The sequence below is a fragment of the Hyla sarda genome, chromosome 1, assembly GCF_029499605.1.
Source record: "Hyla sarda isolate aHylSar1 chromosome 1, aHylSar1.hap1, whole genome shotgun sequence".
In the NCBI taxonomy this organism is placed as follows: Eukaryota; Metazoa; Chordata; class Amphibia; order Anura; family Hylidae; genus Hyla; species Hyla sarda.
Window position 1 is genome coordinate 527,359,231 of NC_079189.1, and position 16,327 is coordinate 527,375,557.

Consider the following 16,327-nt stretch of genomic DNA (forward strand, 5'->3'; position numbering starts at 1 on the left):
GGCACCAGTTCATTTAAAAAAAAAAAAAAAAAGTTTTCCACCGGAGTACTCCTTTATGCTCATGCCGACATGGCAAAAGTTATTTTTAATAGCAGTAATGCTTTAATAAGGCCAAACCCTGAGCAGTAAAGTGATGGCCTTTTGCTATGATATGCCATGAACCTACTGGTCAGTTGAGATCCAGCCATTGGGACCTCCACCAATCCTGAGAAAGAGGAGAAGAAACACATTGTTTATTCTGCAGGTATAAAACTTACTACTTTATTATGATAATGACTACATACAATTGTGCAAAGTAGCCATTCTGCAAAATAACTGTCCTAAAAAAAAGTGTCAGTGTTGTTCAAAGCAACCAGGTCTGGTTTGACAAGTTAAGTTTTCAACCATTATCTGCTACTGTTCTCTAAATGTTATTGATTTGCATCTGCTATTGTTAAATGTATTGTAAATCCACTGACACTTAACATCATATGTGTATGAGCCCAATCCTCACTAATGGCATTGCTTCCATATTTCCCCCTACACACCTGGCTGGATCCATAACATTACAGAACATGATTTTCTAATAATTAGTTCTACAGAATTATTCGGAAACAATAGGAGCCGTCTAGATAGCAGAGCAGAAAGGAACATGTAAAGCAAATGATGGCAGCCGGCTTTACACACCGGTAATCCATGTTTAAAGATTACTCGTGTATATACATCAGTTGGATGAATTGATTTGAAGCAGTAAGCTATAAAAGCATATAAAGAGCCACATCCTGCCGTGGACAGCTTTGTAGACGAATCAGTGAATATTACCAACCTGAAATCAATTCTATATTAGAAAGCAGAGGCTGTAATGCCTGATAAGACACATTTTCTGATGTCCCATGGAGAGTGGAAGCAACATGACATTAAACAAATCCAAGTATAAGTCCGAGATTTAAAAAGTCAGCCCGGAATGATTGATTTGTAGGTCACTGCTCCTCCATGATGGACTTACGGATGTCTTTAAGTGATTTCCATTAGGGTTTTCTCAAATGTCACTATTAGGAAATGACAGAGCCATTGAAGTACATGAGAATTTCTGTAATTCTACTAGTAAGGAAACTGCAATGCTGATCCCAATATTCCTATCAATGTAAGAAAATAAATTAGATTTTATGTGTCTGCAAAACATAGAAGAATTTCCAGAAAGACAAACAGCTTCTAGAATGGTCTACTACAATCTACTTGTGGGACATTATAGCCAAAGTGAATGTAAAAATTGCTTTCTTCTATAACTAAAACTTCACTTACCTGATTCCTCAGGTTCATTGTGGAGAAGAATTATGAGCCAAATGGTCATTTGTTGAAAAAAAAACCTCCAAGTGCAAAATATGTCAGAATCCAGCATTTTTGCCTGCTCCTTATAGCTAGCAGTCGCAATGTAAAAACATAGAAAAGTTATTAATCTATAACCCCCCCAGAAAGGTTTTGACTAAATAATTTAGTGCCCAACACGATAAGCCTTAATAATATAACTACTCCATCCCCTTCCCACATATGAATGTCTTCTCTCAAGGTCGTTACACCTCAGAAAATTATAAATCACCTTGAACAGGACAGGATTGGCCATTGGGCGCACTGGGAAAATGGCTGGTGGACCAGCCGTCCCCATTGCTGTGCACCTGCCCTGAACACTCAGTAGCCGCAGCCAGTGGTCGTGGCCATGCCCAAGGAGGGCCCCTAAAGGGGTTGCCCCACAAAGCAAAGTTGAAAAAATCAGGTGTATTACATACATGTAAAAGAGAACAAATGTGCTGTTTTTAACTAATGTAGCTTACATCCCTGTACTGTTCTTCTCCCCCATTGATTTAATTGCGTCCATGTTTCCTTTCTGAACTGTGACCCTACTGTTGCCAGGCAACAGAGCACACACTTTCCCACACACAAAAAAATGAATAAAAAAAATGAAAACCTAATATCTCTCAAAAAGTCCTGTTTGAGAGATATGTTTTCATTTTTTTTTCATTCATTTTATTTTAAAGCAGCCACATCTGCTCCACCTTTCCCTGAGCAAAAGGCTCACTCGAGTCCCATAGAGAAGACGTCACTGTTAGTTTGCAATATTCTGTGTTCCAGACTCCATCTCTGCCTGATCCTCTGTAACCATGCGACTTTTAGCAAGTTCCCTGCAAGAGTCTCGTTCATCAGAAAAAGGCTTGTGTACGGAACTCTCTGGGTGTTGTATGGTTGCCTTGGCTGCTTCTCTCCACAATAAACTGTGCAAATTGGGCAGCTTTGAGACACTTTAAAAAAAATCTCATGTCATCCACATTTTGCTTACAATATTTTTCACAAACAGAAATAAAAAAAAAAACATACTTGGACAAGTCTAAAAAAAAAAAAAAAAAAAAAAAAGGTGATGTTTACTAACCCCTTAAGAACTGAGCTCATTTTCACCTTAAGGACCGAGCCCTTTTTTGCAAATCTGACCATTGTGAATTTATGCATTAATAACTCTGGAATGCTTTTACCTTTCATTTTGATTCCAAGATTGTTTTCTCGTGACATATTCTACTTTAACATAGTGGTACATTTTCGTCGATACTTGCATAATTTCTTGGTGAAAAATTCTAAAATTTCATGAAAACTCTCTGCTTGTAAGGAAAATGGACATACCAAATAAATTATATATTGATTCACGTATACTGTCATGGCCGTGAATGTTGGCACCCCTGAAATTTTTCAATAAAATGAAGTATTTCTCACAGAAAAGGATTGCAGTAACACAGGTTTTTCTATACACATCCTTATTCCCTTTGTGTGTATTAAAACTAAACCAAAAAAGGAAGGAAAAAAAGCAAATTGGACATAATGTCACACCAAACTCCAAAAATGGGCTGGAAAAAATTATTTGCACCCTTTAAAAATTGTGGAAAAATAAGATTGTTTCAAGCCTGTGATGCTCCTGGGGCAAGCAACAGCTGTGGGCAATATAAAAATTACACCTGAAAGCAGATAAAAAGGAGAGAAGTTCACTTAGTTTTTGCATCATGTGTCTGTGTGTGCCACACTAAGCATGGACAACAGGAAGAGAAGAATAGAACTGTCTGAGGACTTGAGAACCAAAATTGTGGAAAAATATCAACAATCTCAATGTTACAAGTCCATCTCCAGAGATCTAGATTTGCCTTTGTCCACAGCCCCAAACAAGTTCCAAAGATATTCAACAACCTACATAAATATGACCACAAATACAGGCAATCTATTATCTCCCAAAAGTAAGGGGGCACAAAACAGAAAAGAACACAACCTACAACACTAGAAAACCCCCATTCAGTATATCAATATATAATAATTAATTATATACACAGAAGTGTGAAAAAAGGAGATTTTTTAATCCTTACCGTAAAATCTCTTTCTCGAAGGATCCATTGGGGGACACAGACCATGGGTGTATGCTGCTGTCTCTAGGAGGTATGACACTATGGCAACAAAAAAGTCGGCTCCTCCCAGCAGGATATACCCACCTCCAGGCCCTGAGCTAATCAGTTTTAGTACCAGAGCAATAGGAGAGAACCGAAAGGTCAAGGAACCAGAAGAAAAAATATAACTGAACACACCCTCGGACAGGGAACCAAAGAGAAACCCAAAAGGGCGGGAGCTGTGTCCCCCAATGGACCCTTCGAGAAAGAGATTTTGCGATAAGGATTAAAAAATCTCCTTTTATCTATTGGCTCCATTGGGGGACGCAGACCATGGGACGTACCAAAGCTGTCCCTTGGGTGGGCAGATAATCAGTCAGGCAGAGGGCTGTTCCACTGCTGCCTGCAGCACTTTACGGCCCAGACTAGCATCAGCCGATGCGAAGGTATGAACAAGGTAGAACCTCGAGAAAGTGTGCAAAGAGGACCAAGTAGCCGCCTTGCAAATCTGCGAGGCCGAAGCTTTGTTCTGGAGAGCCCAGGATGCCCCTACAGAATGGGTAGAATGAGCCACAACCCTGAAGGGAGGAATCTTCCCCCTACAGTGATAGGCTTCCGAAATGGCAGACCGGATCCACCGAGAAATGGTGGCCTTGGAAGCAGGTTGTCCCTTACGATGACCTTCCCTAAGGACGAAAAAGGAATCACACTGACGAAACGAAGAAGTGATAGAGAGGTAGGACCTAACAGCCCGAACCACATCCAGCTTGTGGAGTAAACGCTCCTTAGGATGAGAAGGAGCGGGACAAAAAGGACGGAAGGACAATGTCCTCATTGAGATGAAAAGCCGAAACAGCCTTAGGCAAAAAGGAAGGATCTGGCCGGAAGACAACCTTGTCCTGGTGAATCACCAGAAACAGAGAACGGCAGGAGAGAGCTGCCAATTCAGACACTCTCCGAATGGAGGTGATAGCAACAAGAAACGCCATATTCCAAAAAGGAGGCGCAGGGACACCTCCCTAAGGGGTTCAAAAGGTTCACCTTGGAAGACACCCAGAACCAGATTCAAGTCCCAAGGGGGAGAAGGTGACCGATAAGGAGGGGCAGCATGCGCCACTCCTTGAAGGAAGGACCGGACATGAGCATTAGAAGCCAGAGGACACTGGAAAAGAATAGAAAGGGATGAAACCTGACCCTTAAGGGAACTGAGAGACAACCCCAGTTCCAATCCCGACTGCAAGAAGGAGAGAAGACGGGGGACAGAAAAAGTAACAGGAGACAAGACCTGAGCTTCACACCAATGAAAGTAAGACCGCCAGGTACGGTGGTACGGAGGAGGGCTTACGAGCTTACGAGCCCTGAGCATGGTGCGAAGAGAAACTGCGGGCTCTCAAAACCGCGGTCTCAACCGCCACGCCATCAAATGCAGCGACTGTAAATTGGGGTGGCAAACGAGGACCCTGAGACAGCAGGTCCGAACGAAGTGGAAGGCGCAGTGGAGTGTCGTCCAGAAGCCTGACCACGTCGGCGTACCACGACCTTCGGGGCCAATCTGGAGCTACCAGTATGGCGGGAACGTCCTCCGTTTTGAGCTTCCTCAGAACCCTGGGAAGGCGCGGAAGGGGAGGGAACAGATAGGGCAGAGCAAACCCCGCCAAAGGAATCACTAGGGCATCCACGGCTAGAGCCAGGGGGTCCTGGGACTTTGACACAAATGGAAGGATCTTCTGATTGTGCTGAGACGCGAAGAGGTCCACGTCTGGAATGCCCCAGAGGTTGCAGATCTGCACGAAGACCTCTGGATGTAGGGACCACTCGCCGTGGTCGGCTGAGGACCGGCTGAGGAAGTCCGCTTCCCAGTTGAGCACACCTGGAATGTGAATCGCCGAAATGGCCGGAACCTTGTTTTCCACCCAGATGAGAATCTTGGTCACCTCGGCCATGGCTGCCAAGCTGCGAGTGCCGCCTTGCCGATTTATGTACGCTACGGCCATGGCGTTGTCCGACTGGACGCGGACAGGGCAGGACTGAAGCAGGGACTCCCAATGAAGAAACAAAGAAGAATCGCCCTCAGTTCCAAGATGTTTATCGGAAGAAGGGCTTCCCGGGGAGACCAGAGGCCTTGTACCTTCCAGTCCCTGAACACACCGCCCCAGCCCGACAGACTGGCATGCGTTGTAACTACCTGCCAGTGGAGGGGGAGAAATGATCACCCCTGAAGAAGAAGGGGGGAGCTGAGCCACCAGAGCAGAGACTGACGGATCCGATGAGGGAGAGCAATCTTGCGATCGAGAGACAGAGGAGATTTGTCCCATCGAGAGAGAATCGTCAGTTGAAGGGGGCGGTAATGAAACTGGGCAAAGGGTACGGCCTCCATGTCCGCTACCATCCGACCCAAGACTTCCATGCAAATGCGGATGGAAACTGGCATCTGGGCCCGAAGGGAGCGGACTCCTGACAGGAGAGTCAGACGTTTGTCTGGCGGAAGGCAAACCCGGGCAGAGGCCGTGTTGAATTGAAGTCCCAAGAAGATCAGAGACTGGGTGGGAGAGAGGACAGATTTGTCCCGGTTGACCATCCACCCGAAGCGATCCAGGGTCTGGAGAATGAGCTCCACATTCTCCAGGGTCTGGACTCTGGTAGGAGCCTTGATGAGAAGGTAGTCCAGGTAAGGGATCACTGAGACTCCTCTCGACTGCAACAGGGCTATCACTGGCGCAAGGATCTTGGTAAAGACCCGAGGAGCAGTGGCCAGACCAAAGGGGAGGGCTACGAATTGAAAATGCCCCTCCGGAACCGCAAAGCGGAGGTACCGCTGATGGCCGGGAAATATTGGAACATGGAGGTAGGCATCCTTGATGTCCACCGAAGAAAGAAACTCCCCTTTTTCCATGGATGCCACTACCGAACGGAGAGATTCCATTCGTAAGTGGCGGATGAGAAGATGACGGGTGAGACGCTTGAGGTCCAGGATTGGCCGCACAGAACCGCCTTTCTTAGGGACCACAAAAAGATTGGAATAGAAACCCCTGAAAATGTTCCCCTGGAGGAACGGGGACAATAACTCCCTGGAAAAGCAGGGACTGGAGAGCCTCCCAAAATTGCTTTGCCAGAGAAGGAGACCGGGGAGCCCGGAAAAAAAAAGGATACCTCGGGGGGAGGCAAATTCGATTCGGTATCCGTTGGACACCACGTCCCTGACCCAAGAGTCTTGAATTTGTGTGGTCCAGATGTCTCGAAAAAGTAAGAGATGACCTCACACCTGAGAAAAATCTGCGGGTGGGGGCATCACTTCATGCGGAAGTGGGTTTGCGGTTGCCCGATTTGGCCGCAAAACTTCCGTAACGGTTGGTGTCCGACTTCCAAGACAGGCGCGCCCGGAACGAGGGAGCCTTCTTGTCCCGCCGAAGGCGCCTGCCCAGACCCCTTATTGGGGCCAAGAGTCCGAAAGGACCGAAAGGAAGAGGACTTCCTCTGGGAAGTAGAGCGAGCCTTATTTTGAGGCAACAAGGAACTCTTACCCCCCGTCGCCTCAGAGATAATCTCGTCAAGGCGCTTGCCAAAAAGACGGGCACCAGTAAAAGGAAGCTCGGTGAGAGACCTTTTGGCAGCGGCATCCACATCCCAAGCCTTGAGCCACATGGAACGGCGGAGGGCCGCTAGGTGACCCACAGCAAAGGCAGCACAACGGGCTGACTGCATGGAAGCTGTGCACAGAAAGTTTCCAGCTTTAGAGCATTGGAGAACCAAAGCAGACAGATCTGGGGGGGGATCTCTGGGGGGGATCCCGCCTGGATACCCTGACGGAGTTTTGAGCACCACACCGATAGGGCCTTAGACACCCATGCCGAGGTGAAGGTGGGAAGCAGAGAAGAGCCTGCTGCTTCAGAGGCAAACTTCGCTAAGGACTCCACCTTCTTGTCCGTCGAATCCTTGAAAGCAGCCGCATCTGCTAGCAGTAGTGTAGTAGCCTTAGAGAGGTGGGGAATTGGATCCACCGAGGGAGGGGAAAACACCTTAGAAACAAGGTCTTTGTCGAATGGGTAAACGCACCTGAACCTTCTTCATTCCCGGGAACCTCTTGTCCGGATGTTTCCATGTAGATTGCAGAAGGGTGTCAAATTCAACGTGAGAGCTGAACCTTTGAGGTGCTGGTTTAGCACGATGAAAGGATACTTCAGGAGTCACGTCTGAAGATCCTGGGTCCTCTAAGTGAAAGGTGTCTCTTATGGCCGCAACCAATGAGTTCACCGTTTCAACTGTATCCGAGCGGTCCTCTGAGTCAGATGCCGATTCGGAAGCCTCATCCGCCAGTTCACCAGGAGAATGTGAACGAGTGGAGGCAGCGAGGGGAGCACCCACGAGGGGAGCACCCACGTCTACCTGAAGACTCAATGGAAGAGTCAGAAGATGCAACCCTAGTACGCTTGTGAGAGCGTGAAGTATGTGGAGAAGAGGGGCCCTTTAGAGGGTCGGTGCAGGGCAGACCTCTTCAAGGCAGACACCACGTCAAGGGAGGCCTCAGCCACCGAACGGGAGACTTGAGTCAAGTCAGCCATATACTGGGATAGGGAAGAAACCCAGGCTGGAGGGGCGGCTGAATCCACCGGGACTGAAAGAGCATCCGGGGGTACCAGGGGGTCTGGGGCAGCAGAGGAGCAGGCAGAGCAAGTGAGTTCAGCAGAACCAGGCATTTTGAAATTACAGCTCTTACAGGAAACTAACACTCCAGTTGTCTGTTTAAGAGGGAGGAACAGTTCTGGGTACGGACATAATGAAAAAAGAACTCTCTCACCCGAGTCTGTGTCCCCAGGGCAGCTGCTGTGAGAGAACTCCGCTCTGTGTAGATAGAGAGGGAGAAACAGGCCAGCCAATAACCAGAGAGGGGTGTGCCTGGAGCATGGGCACTGTCTGATTGGCCCCTGCCACCGAAAATCGCACGCACGGCGCTGATTGGAGGACAATTCCCACCTCCAGTAAGCACCGGAGCTATAGCGCCCCGGCCGCCGAAATGCAGAAGAAGAACAATAGTAATGGCGCCCGCTCCTTGCCCCGAGCGCACATGTCAGCCGCATATGCGCCCGCGGGGAAGTGAGCGGGCGAGACACATATTCGCCGGCCGCAGTCTGCTGCCGACAAGCAAAAGTAAGTCGGCGCTTCATGCGCCTGAACAGTATAAGTGCCGCAGTTGTCAGCTGCATAGTAAGCGCCATGGCTGTCAGACGCATAGTAAAACACACACACACGAGTGCATAATAATAAAGTGTCCATTCATTCCAAATATGCCACTGCTCGCCCCATAATAAAAGATAAGCCCCTAGCACAGACCAGCCCCTTAGACCCTGAAAGGTGGGCCAAAAACTGAGGGTCTCCAGAGGTTGCAAGTCAGCACCTAAGGGAGAAAGGAATATATACTCACCTCAGTCAGAAGAACTTACCTAATGGAGTCTTCTGTGAGGTCTTCAGTCAGCTTTCTGTCACCTGCATCACGCCTAGCTACCCGGACCCATGAGGTACAACCCCAGGCGCTGACCATTGGCGAGAGGGGGTCAACAGCGCATATACGCAATGTCAGTGCCCCCTCAATCGCAATGTGACAGTGAGCCGCAGTTCCTGAGTCCCCACCTGAAAACATGAAAGAAAAAGGAATAAAAAACTAACACATCCCTAACTAGGAAAATAATAAAACAGAAGACCTGGTCTGGAGAATTCCAGACCATGTCCACCTCCTTCAGACACTAAGCTAAAACTGATTAGCTCAGGGCCTTGAGGCGGTTATATCCTGCTGGAAGGAGCCGACTTTTTTGTTGCCATAGTGTCATACCTCCTAGAGACAGCAGCATAAACCCATGGTCTGTGTCCCCCAATGGAGCCGATAGAGAATATACAAATTTTATTATTCATTTAATTACACAGAACAGCCCATTAGTTCCCAACCCATAAAAACATATATAACACAAGACAGGTTAAAAACAGACGGTGGGGGAACACCAATAATTCACAATATAAATGGATACATAGAGTCTGAGTGACAAAAATTTTTTAGATACATTTATGAGGTGTGTGTATACATCATCCCCGCCAGGGGTGTCATTATATAGCTATACAGCGATATTTGATGGCTCTATAGACACATATATTAAAGCCTAATGGCTGCTCATCACTCTAGGGATAACATTATATGATTTCAGCCAATGTGAATACCAGTCTGGTATTGCTGCAACAATTCCACATATAGAAATGACAATAACGTGAATGCAGGAATAATACCAACCTAAGAGGTCGCAGGTATATGCTCCGATGTTCCCCCACCTCGTACTACAACATGTTTCGCTCCACTTCATCACTCCAAATATTACAGGGGTACTCCGGTGGAAAACTAATTTTTTTTTAACCCCTTGGGGATGGAGCCCATTATGACCCTAAGGACGGGAACATTTTCTGCAAATCTGACTACTGTCACTTTAAGCATTAATAACTCTGGGATGCTTTTACTTATAAATTTGATTCAGAGATTGTTTTTTCGCGATATATTCTACTTTATGGTAGTGGTAAATTTTTGTCGATACTTCCATCATTTCTTGGTGAAAAATTCAAAAATTTGATGAAAAATTAGAAAATTTTGCATTTTTCTAACTTTGAAGCTCTCTGCTTGTAAGGAAAATAGACATTCCAAATAAATTATATATTGATTCACAAATACAATATGTCTACTTTATGTTTGCATCATAAAGTTGACATGTTTTTACTTTTGGAAGACATCAGAGGGCTTCAAAGTTCAGCAGCAATTTTCCAATTTTTCACAAAATTTTCAAAATGGGAATTTTTCAGGGACCAGTTCAGTTTTGAAGTGGATTTGAAGGGCCTTCAAATTAGAAATACCCCACAAATGACCCCATTATAAAAACCTCACCCCTCAAAGTATCCAAAATGACATTCAGTAAGTTTTTTAATCCTTTAGGTGTTTCACAGGAATAGCAGCAAAGTGAAGGAGAAAATTCAAAATCTTCATTTTTTACACTCGCATGTTCTTGTAGACCCAGTTTTTTTTTATTTTGACAAGTGGTAATAGGAGAAAAAGCCCCCCAAAATTTTAACCCAATTTCTCTCGATTAAGAAAATACCTCATATGTGTATGTCAAGTGTTCGGCGGGCGCAGTAGAGGGCTCAGAAGGGAAGGAGCGACAATGGGATTTTGGAGAGCAAATTTTGCAGAAACGGTTTTTGGGGGGCATGTCACCTTTAGGAAGCCCCTATGGTGCCAGAGCAGCAGAAAAAACCCCACATGGCCATTTTGGAAACTACACCCCTCAAGGCACGTAACAAGGGGTCAGTGTGCCTTAACACCTCACAGGTGTTTGACGACTTTTCGTTAAAATCGGATGTGTAAATGAAAAAGGAATTTTTTTCACTAAAGTGGAGTTTTTCCCCCCCAAATTTACCATTTTTACAAAAGGTAATGGGAGAAAATGCCCCCCAAAATTTGTAACCCCATCTCTTCTGAGTATGGAAATACCCCATGTTAGGACGTAAAATGCACTGCTGGCGCACTACAATGCTCAGAAGAGAAGGAGCGCCATTGGGCTTTTAGAAAGCGAATTCATTTGTAATGGTAGTCAGGGGCCATGTGTGATTACAAAGCCCCCCGTGGTGCCAGAACAGTGGACCCCCCACATGTGACCCCATTTTGGAAACTACACCCCTCACAGAATTTAATAAGGGGTTCAGTGAGTATTTACACCCCACTGGTGTTTGACAGATCTTTGGAACAGTGGGCTGTGCAAATGAAAAATAACATTTTTCATTTTCATGGACCACTGTTCCAAAAATCTGTCAGACACCTGTGGGGCGTAAATGCTCACTGCAGCCCTTAATACATTACTTGAGGGGTGTAGTTTCCAAAATGGGGTCACATGTGTGTGTGTGGGGGGGGGGGTCCATTGTTCTGGCACTATGGGGGCTTTGTAAACACACATGGCCTTCAATTCCGGACAAATTTTCTCTTCAAAATCCTTACTCAGAAGAAATGGGGTTACAAATTTTGGGGGGCTTTTTTCCTATTTTCCCTTGTGAAAATGAAAAATTTAGGTTAACACCAGCATTTTAGAGAAAACTTTTTTTTTTTCATTTTCCCATCCACATTTAACCCCTTAAGGACTCCCTCCTTACCTTTTAAAAATCATAACCCTTTCAATTTTCCACCTAAAAATCCATATTATGGCTTATTTTTTGCGTCGCCAATTGTACTTTGCAGTGACATTAGTCATTTTACCCAAAAATGCACGGCGAAACGGAAAAAAAAATCATTGTGCGACAAAAGCGAAGAAAAAAATGCCATTTTGTAACTTTTGGGGGCTTCCGTTTCTGCGCAGTGCATATTTCGGTAAAAATTACACCTTATCATTATTCTGTAGGTCCATATGGTTAAAATGATACCCTACTTCTATAGGTTTGATTTTGTCGCACTTCTGGAAAAAATCATAACTACATGCAGGAAAATTTATACGTTTAAAAATGTCATCTTTTGACCCCTATAACTTTTTTATTTTTCCACATACAGGGCGGTTTGAGGGCTCATTTTTTGCGCCGTGATCTGACGTTTTTATCAGTATGATATTTATTTTGATCAGACTTTTTGATCACTTTTTATTCATTTTTTAATGGTATAAAAAGTGACCAAAATACGCTTTTTTGGACTTTGGAATTTTTTTGCGCATACGCCATTGACCGCGGTGGTCCCGAACAGCCCGACTGAGCAGCCGGGTCACTTTCACTTTCGCTTTAGAAGCGGCGGTCAGCTTTGACCGCCGCTTCTAAAGGGTTAATGCCGCACACCGCCGCGATCGGCGATGTGTGGTATTAGCCACGGGTCCCGGCCGTTGATGAGCGCCGGGACCGACGCGATAAGATGCGGGATCGCGGCGCGATCCCGCTTCATATCGCGGGAGCCAGCGCAGGAAGTAAATATACGTCCTGCTTCATTAAGGGGTTAATGAAAATTCATCAAACACCTGTGGGGTGTTAAGGCTCACTATACCCCTTGTCACATGAGGGGTGTAGTTTCCAAAATGGGGTCACATGTGGGTGTTTATGTTTTTGCGTTTATGTCAGAACCGCTGTAAAATCAGCCACGCCTGTGCAAATCACCAATTTAGGCCTCAAATGTACATGGTGCACTCTCACTCCTGAGCCTTGTTGTGTGCCCACAGAGCATTTTAAGTACTCAGGAGAAATTGCGTTACAAATGTTGGGGGTCTTTTTTTCCTTTTACTGCTTGTGAAAATAAAAAGTATGGGGCACCACCAGCATGTTAGTGTAAAAAAAAATGTTTTTTTACACTAACAGGCTGGTGTAGCCCCATACTTTTCCTTTTCATAAGGGGTAAAAGGAGAAAAAGCCCCCCAAAATTTGTAGTGAAATTTCTCCCAAGTACAGAAATACCCCATATGTGGCCCTAAACAGGGCTCTGAAGTGAGAGAGCACCGTGTGCATTTGAGGACTAAATTAGGGATTGTATAGGGGGGGGACATAGGGGTATTCTACACCAGTGATTACCAAACAGGGTGCAACCAGCTGTTGCTAAATTCCCAGCATGCCTGGACAGTCAGTGGTTGTCCAGAAATGCTGGGAGTTGTTGTTTTGCAACAGCTGTAGGCTCCGTTTTGGAAACACTACTGCACGATATGATTTTTATTGGGGGGGACAGTGTAAGGGGGTGTATATGTAGTGTTTTACCCTTTATTATGTGTTAGTGTAGTGTTTTTAGGGTACATTCGCACTGGCGGGTTATGGTGAGTTTCCCTCTAGGAGTTTGCGCTGCGGCAAAAAATTTACCGCAGCCCAAACTTGAAGCAGGAAACTTACTGTAAACCTGCCTGTGTGAATGTACCCTGTACGGGCAAACCTCCAGCAAACCTCCAGCTGTTTCAAAACTACAACTCCCAGCATGTACAGACTGAGAAGTTGTACTTTTGCAACAGCTGGAGACACACTGGTTGGAAAACCTTCAGTTAGGTTCTGTTACCTAACTCAGTATTTTCCAACCAGTGTGCCTCCAGCTGTTGCAAAACTACAACTCCCAGCATGTACTGATCACCGAAGGGCATGCTGGGAGATGTAGTTATGCAATAGCTGGAGGTACGCAACTACAACTCCCAGCATCCTGAGACAGCTGTTTGCTGTTTGGGCATGCTGGGATTTGCAGTTTTGCAACATCTGGAGGGCTACAGTTTATAGACCACTGCCCAGTGATCTCCAAACTGTGACCCTCCAGATGTTGCAAAACTACAAATCCCAGCATGCCTAGACAGCAAAGAGCTGTTTGGGCATGCTAGGAGTTGTAGTTTTGCAAGATCTGGAGGGATACAGTTTAGAGACCACTGTATAGTGGTCTCAAACTGCAGTCCTCCAGCTGTTGCAAAACTACATATTCCAGCATGCCCAAACAGCAAACAGCTGTCTCGGCATGCTGGGAGTTGTAGTTTTGCAACATCTGGAGGGCTACAGGTTAGAGACCACTGTATAATGGTCTCAGACTGTAGCCCCCCAGATGTTGCTAGGCAACTTACCAGCTTCCGTCGGATCCAGGGTGCCGTCCTCTTCTTCCGCCCGCCGATCACCGTCGCTCCGCTGCCTCCGGACAGGTAAGTGGATCTTCGGCGCCGGTCCCCGTCATTTCCCCATTTTGCCCCGCCTATTGTGGGTGGGCAGGATGGGGAAAACTAAAGTAAACCTCCCCCGCCCCCGATCTGCTATTGGTGGTCGCGTCTAGACCACCAATAGCAGGGATAGGAGGGGTGGCACCCTTGCCACCTCACTCATATCCCTTCAGGGGGATCGTGGGTTTCTTAGACAACTGCGATCCCCCTTATATTCCGGGTCACCGGGTCACCATAGACCCTTAATGATCTGGAATCGGCGCAAATCACAAGTGTGAATTCACTTGCGATTTGCACCAATCGCGAACATGAGGGGGTCTAATGACCCCCCTAGGCATTTGCGCGGGGTGCCTGCTGATTGATATCACCCCGTTCTGGTCCCCGCCCTGCGCGCGGCGGGGAACGAAATTCCCACGGGCGTATGGATACGCCCTTTGTCCTTAAGTACCAGGACGCATGGGCATATGCATACGCCCTTCGTCCCCAACAGGTTAAATCAACTGGTGCCAGAAAGTTAAACAGATTTGTAAATTACTTCTATTAAAAAATCTTAATCCTTCCAGTACTTATTAGCTGCTGAATACTACAGAGGAAATTATTTTCTTTTTGGAACACAGAGCTCTCTGCTGAATCACGAGCACAGTGCTCTCTGCTGACATCTCTGTCCATTTTAAGAACTGTCCAGAGTAGAAGAAAATTCTCATAGCAAACATATGCTGCTCTGGACAGTTCCTAAAGTGGACAGGGATGTCAGCAGAGAGCACTGTGCTCGTGATGTCAGCAGAGAGCTCTGTGTTCCAAAAGGAAAATAATTTCCTCTGTAGTATTCAGCAGCTAATAAGTACTGGAAGGATTAAAATTTTTTAATAGAAGTAATTTACAAATCTGTGTACAATATATATATATATATATAGAGTAATGGAAATGGAGCGTGCACTCCCTGGCGGTGTATTTCACTTCATAGAGTATTCAGTGGTACATATATACACCTGGTGGGCTGGTAAGGGTTAATGCAGTGGCCCTCAGAGAAATCACGCTGACACCTGCGGGGTGCATACACTAGAGTGAGGCATCACAGTATTCACAACAAAAAAGAAATAAGTGTGCACTCACCGCAGGGAACGAAAGGCAGTACCGGAGTCCGGCTCACGAGCAGCAGGTTACCGAAGACGCATAACGGGGAGCGCTCAGAGGCAATGCCGGCCTTTCGCATGATAGAGCGTGCTTCTTCCGGCCTCTACGTAACCGCGCTGCGTATTTATCTGTGAAAAGTTACCATGGGGACGTGTAAACAGTACGGGACGGTAAGTGGAAAGGGACAAAAAAGAGAGGGCGAACTAAATAATAGAAGTGCCAAGGAAATATTTCCTGTCAACTAAACAAGCTAAGTATATAAATAGATACATGTCCGGCAATACTAAAGTTAAAGAACAGAGGAGATATTGATACCTTATTTATATGTATTAATATAATATCATAAGGATAGATATGATGACAGATAGAATCTATTTGAGGAAGGCAGAGAGATCTAACCGATCATAAAGACCGGCTGGGCCCTGTGCATCACATCGCAGAATCCACCGCGCTTCGCATTGTAAAAGCTGATTTTTTAGATCTCCACCTGATTTAGGCAGGTAGACTTTCTGGAGGGCTCCGAACATTAATACTTCTGTATCATTATTATGGTATTGAGCTAGATGTTCTGCTATTCTGGGGGAGCCATGTCCTTTTATGAGGGAATAAAGGTTTTCCCTAAATCGGGCATTCAGTTGCATGTTAACATCTGGGGTACACGATGGGTTATTCCTCCTAAAGAGAGAGTTTTCACACACGTATTGTGGTGACAGTAGCGGCAATTGCCACATTTATAGTTACCTTTTAACTGGGAGCCATTGAGCCAGGTTCCTGACTTTCTAATGTCGGTTGGAGGAGTTTTTTTGGAGAGTGAATTGAGATGGTCAGAAATGGTCTTGTTCTTCCTATAGGATATGAGGGGGGGGGGGGGGGTGGGCATTTTAACTACTTGCTTCAGATCTGGCTGTTTGAGAGAGAATTTAGCTGAAATGGTTTTGGCCGGCATGTCACGTTTAGGTAGCCCCTATGGTGCCAGAACAGCAAAAAAAAAAAAAAAAAAAAACACATGGCACACTATTTGGGAAACTACACCCCTCAAGGAACATAACAAGGGGTATAGTGAACCTTAAAGTGGTTATCCACCATAAGGTGATTTTTGTACATACCTGGCAGACAGTAATGGACATGCTTAGGAAGGATATG

The 16,327-nt window shown here is 45.8% G+C and overlaps 1 long non-coding RNA gene across 1 annotated transcript; it reads right to left on the bottom strand.

The window, feature by feature from the left end:
- Positions 1-245: 245 nt before the first annotated feature.
- LOC130291086 (uncharacterized) lies at positions 246-15,996 on the bottom strand. The gene is made up of 3 exons (XR_008847793.1): positions 15,926-15,996; positions 15,164-15,312; positions 246-1,115 (listed from the first exon to the last, which is right to left on the bottom strand). It is a non-coding gene; the product is annotated as an uncharacterized LOC130291086 (long non-coding RNA).
- Positions 15,997-16,327: the final 331 nt, after the last annotated feature.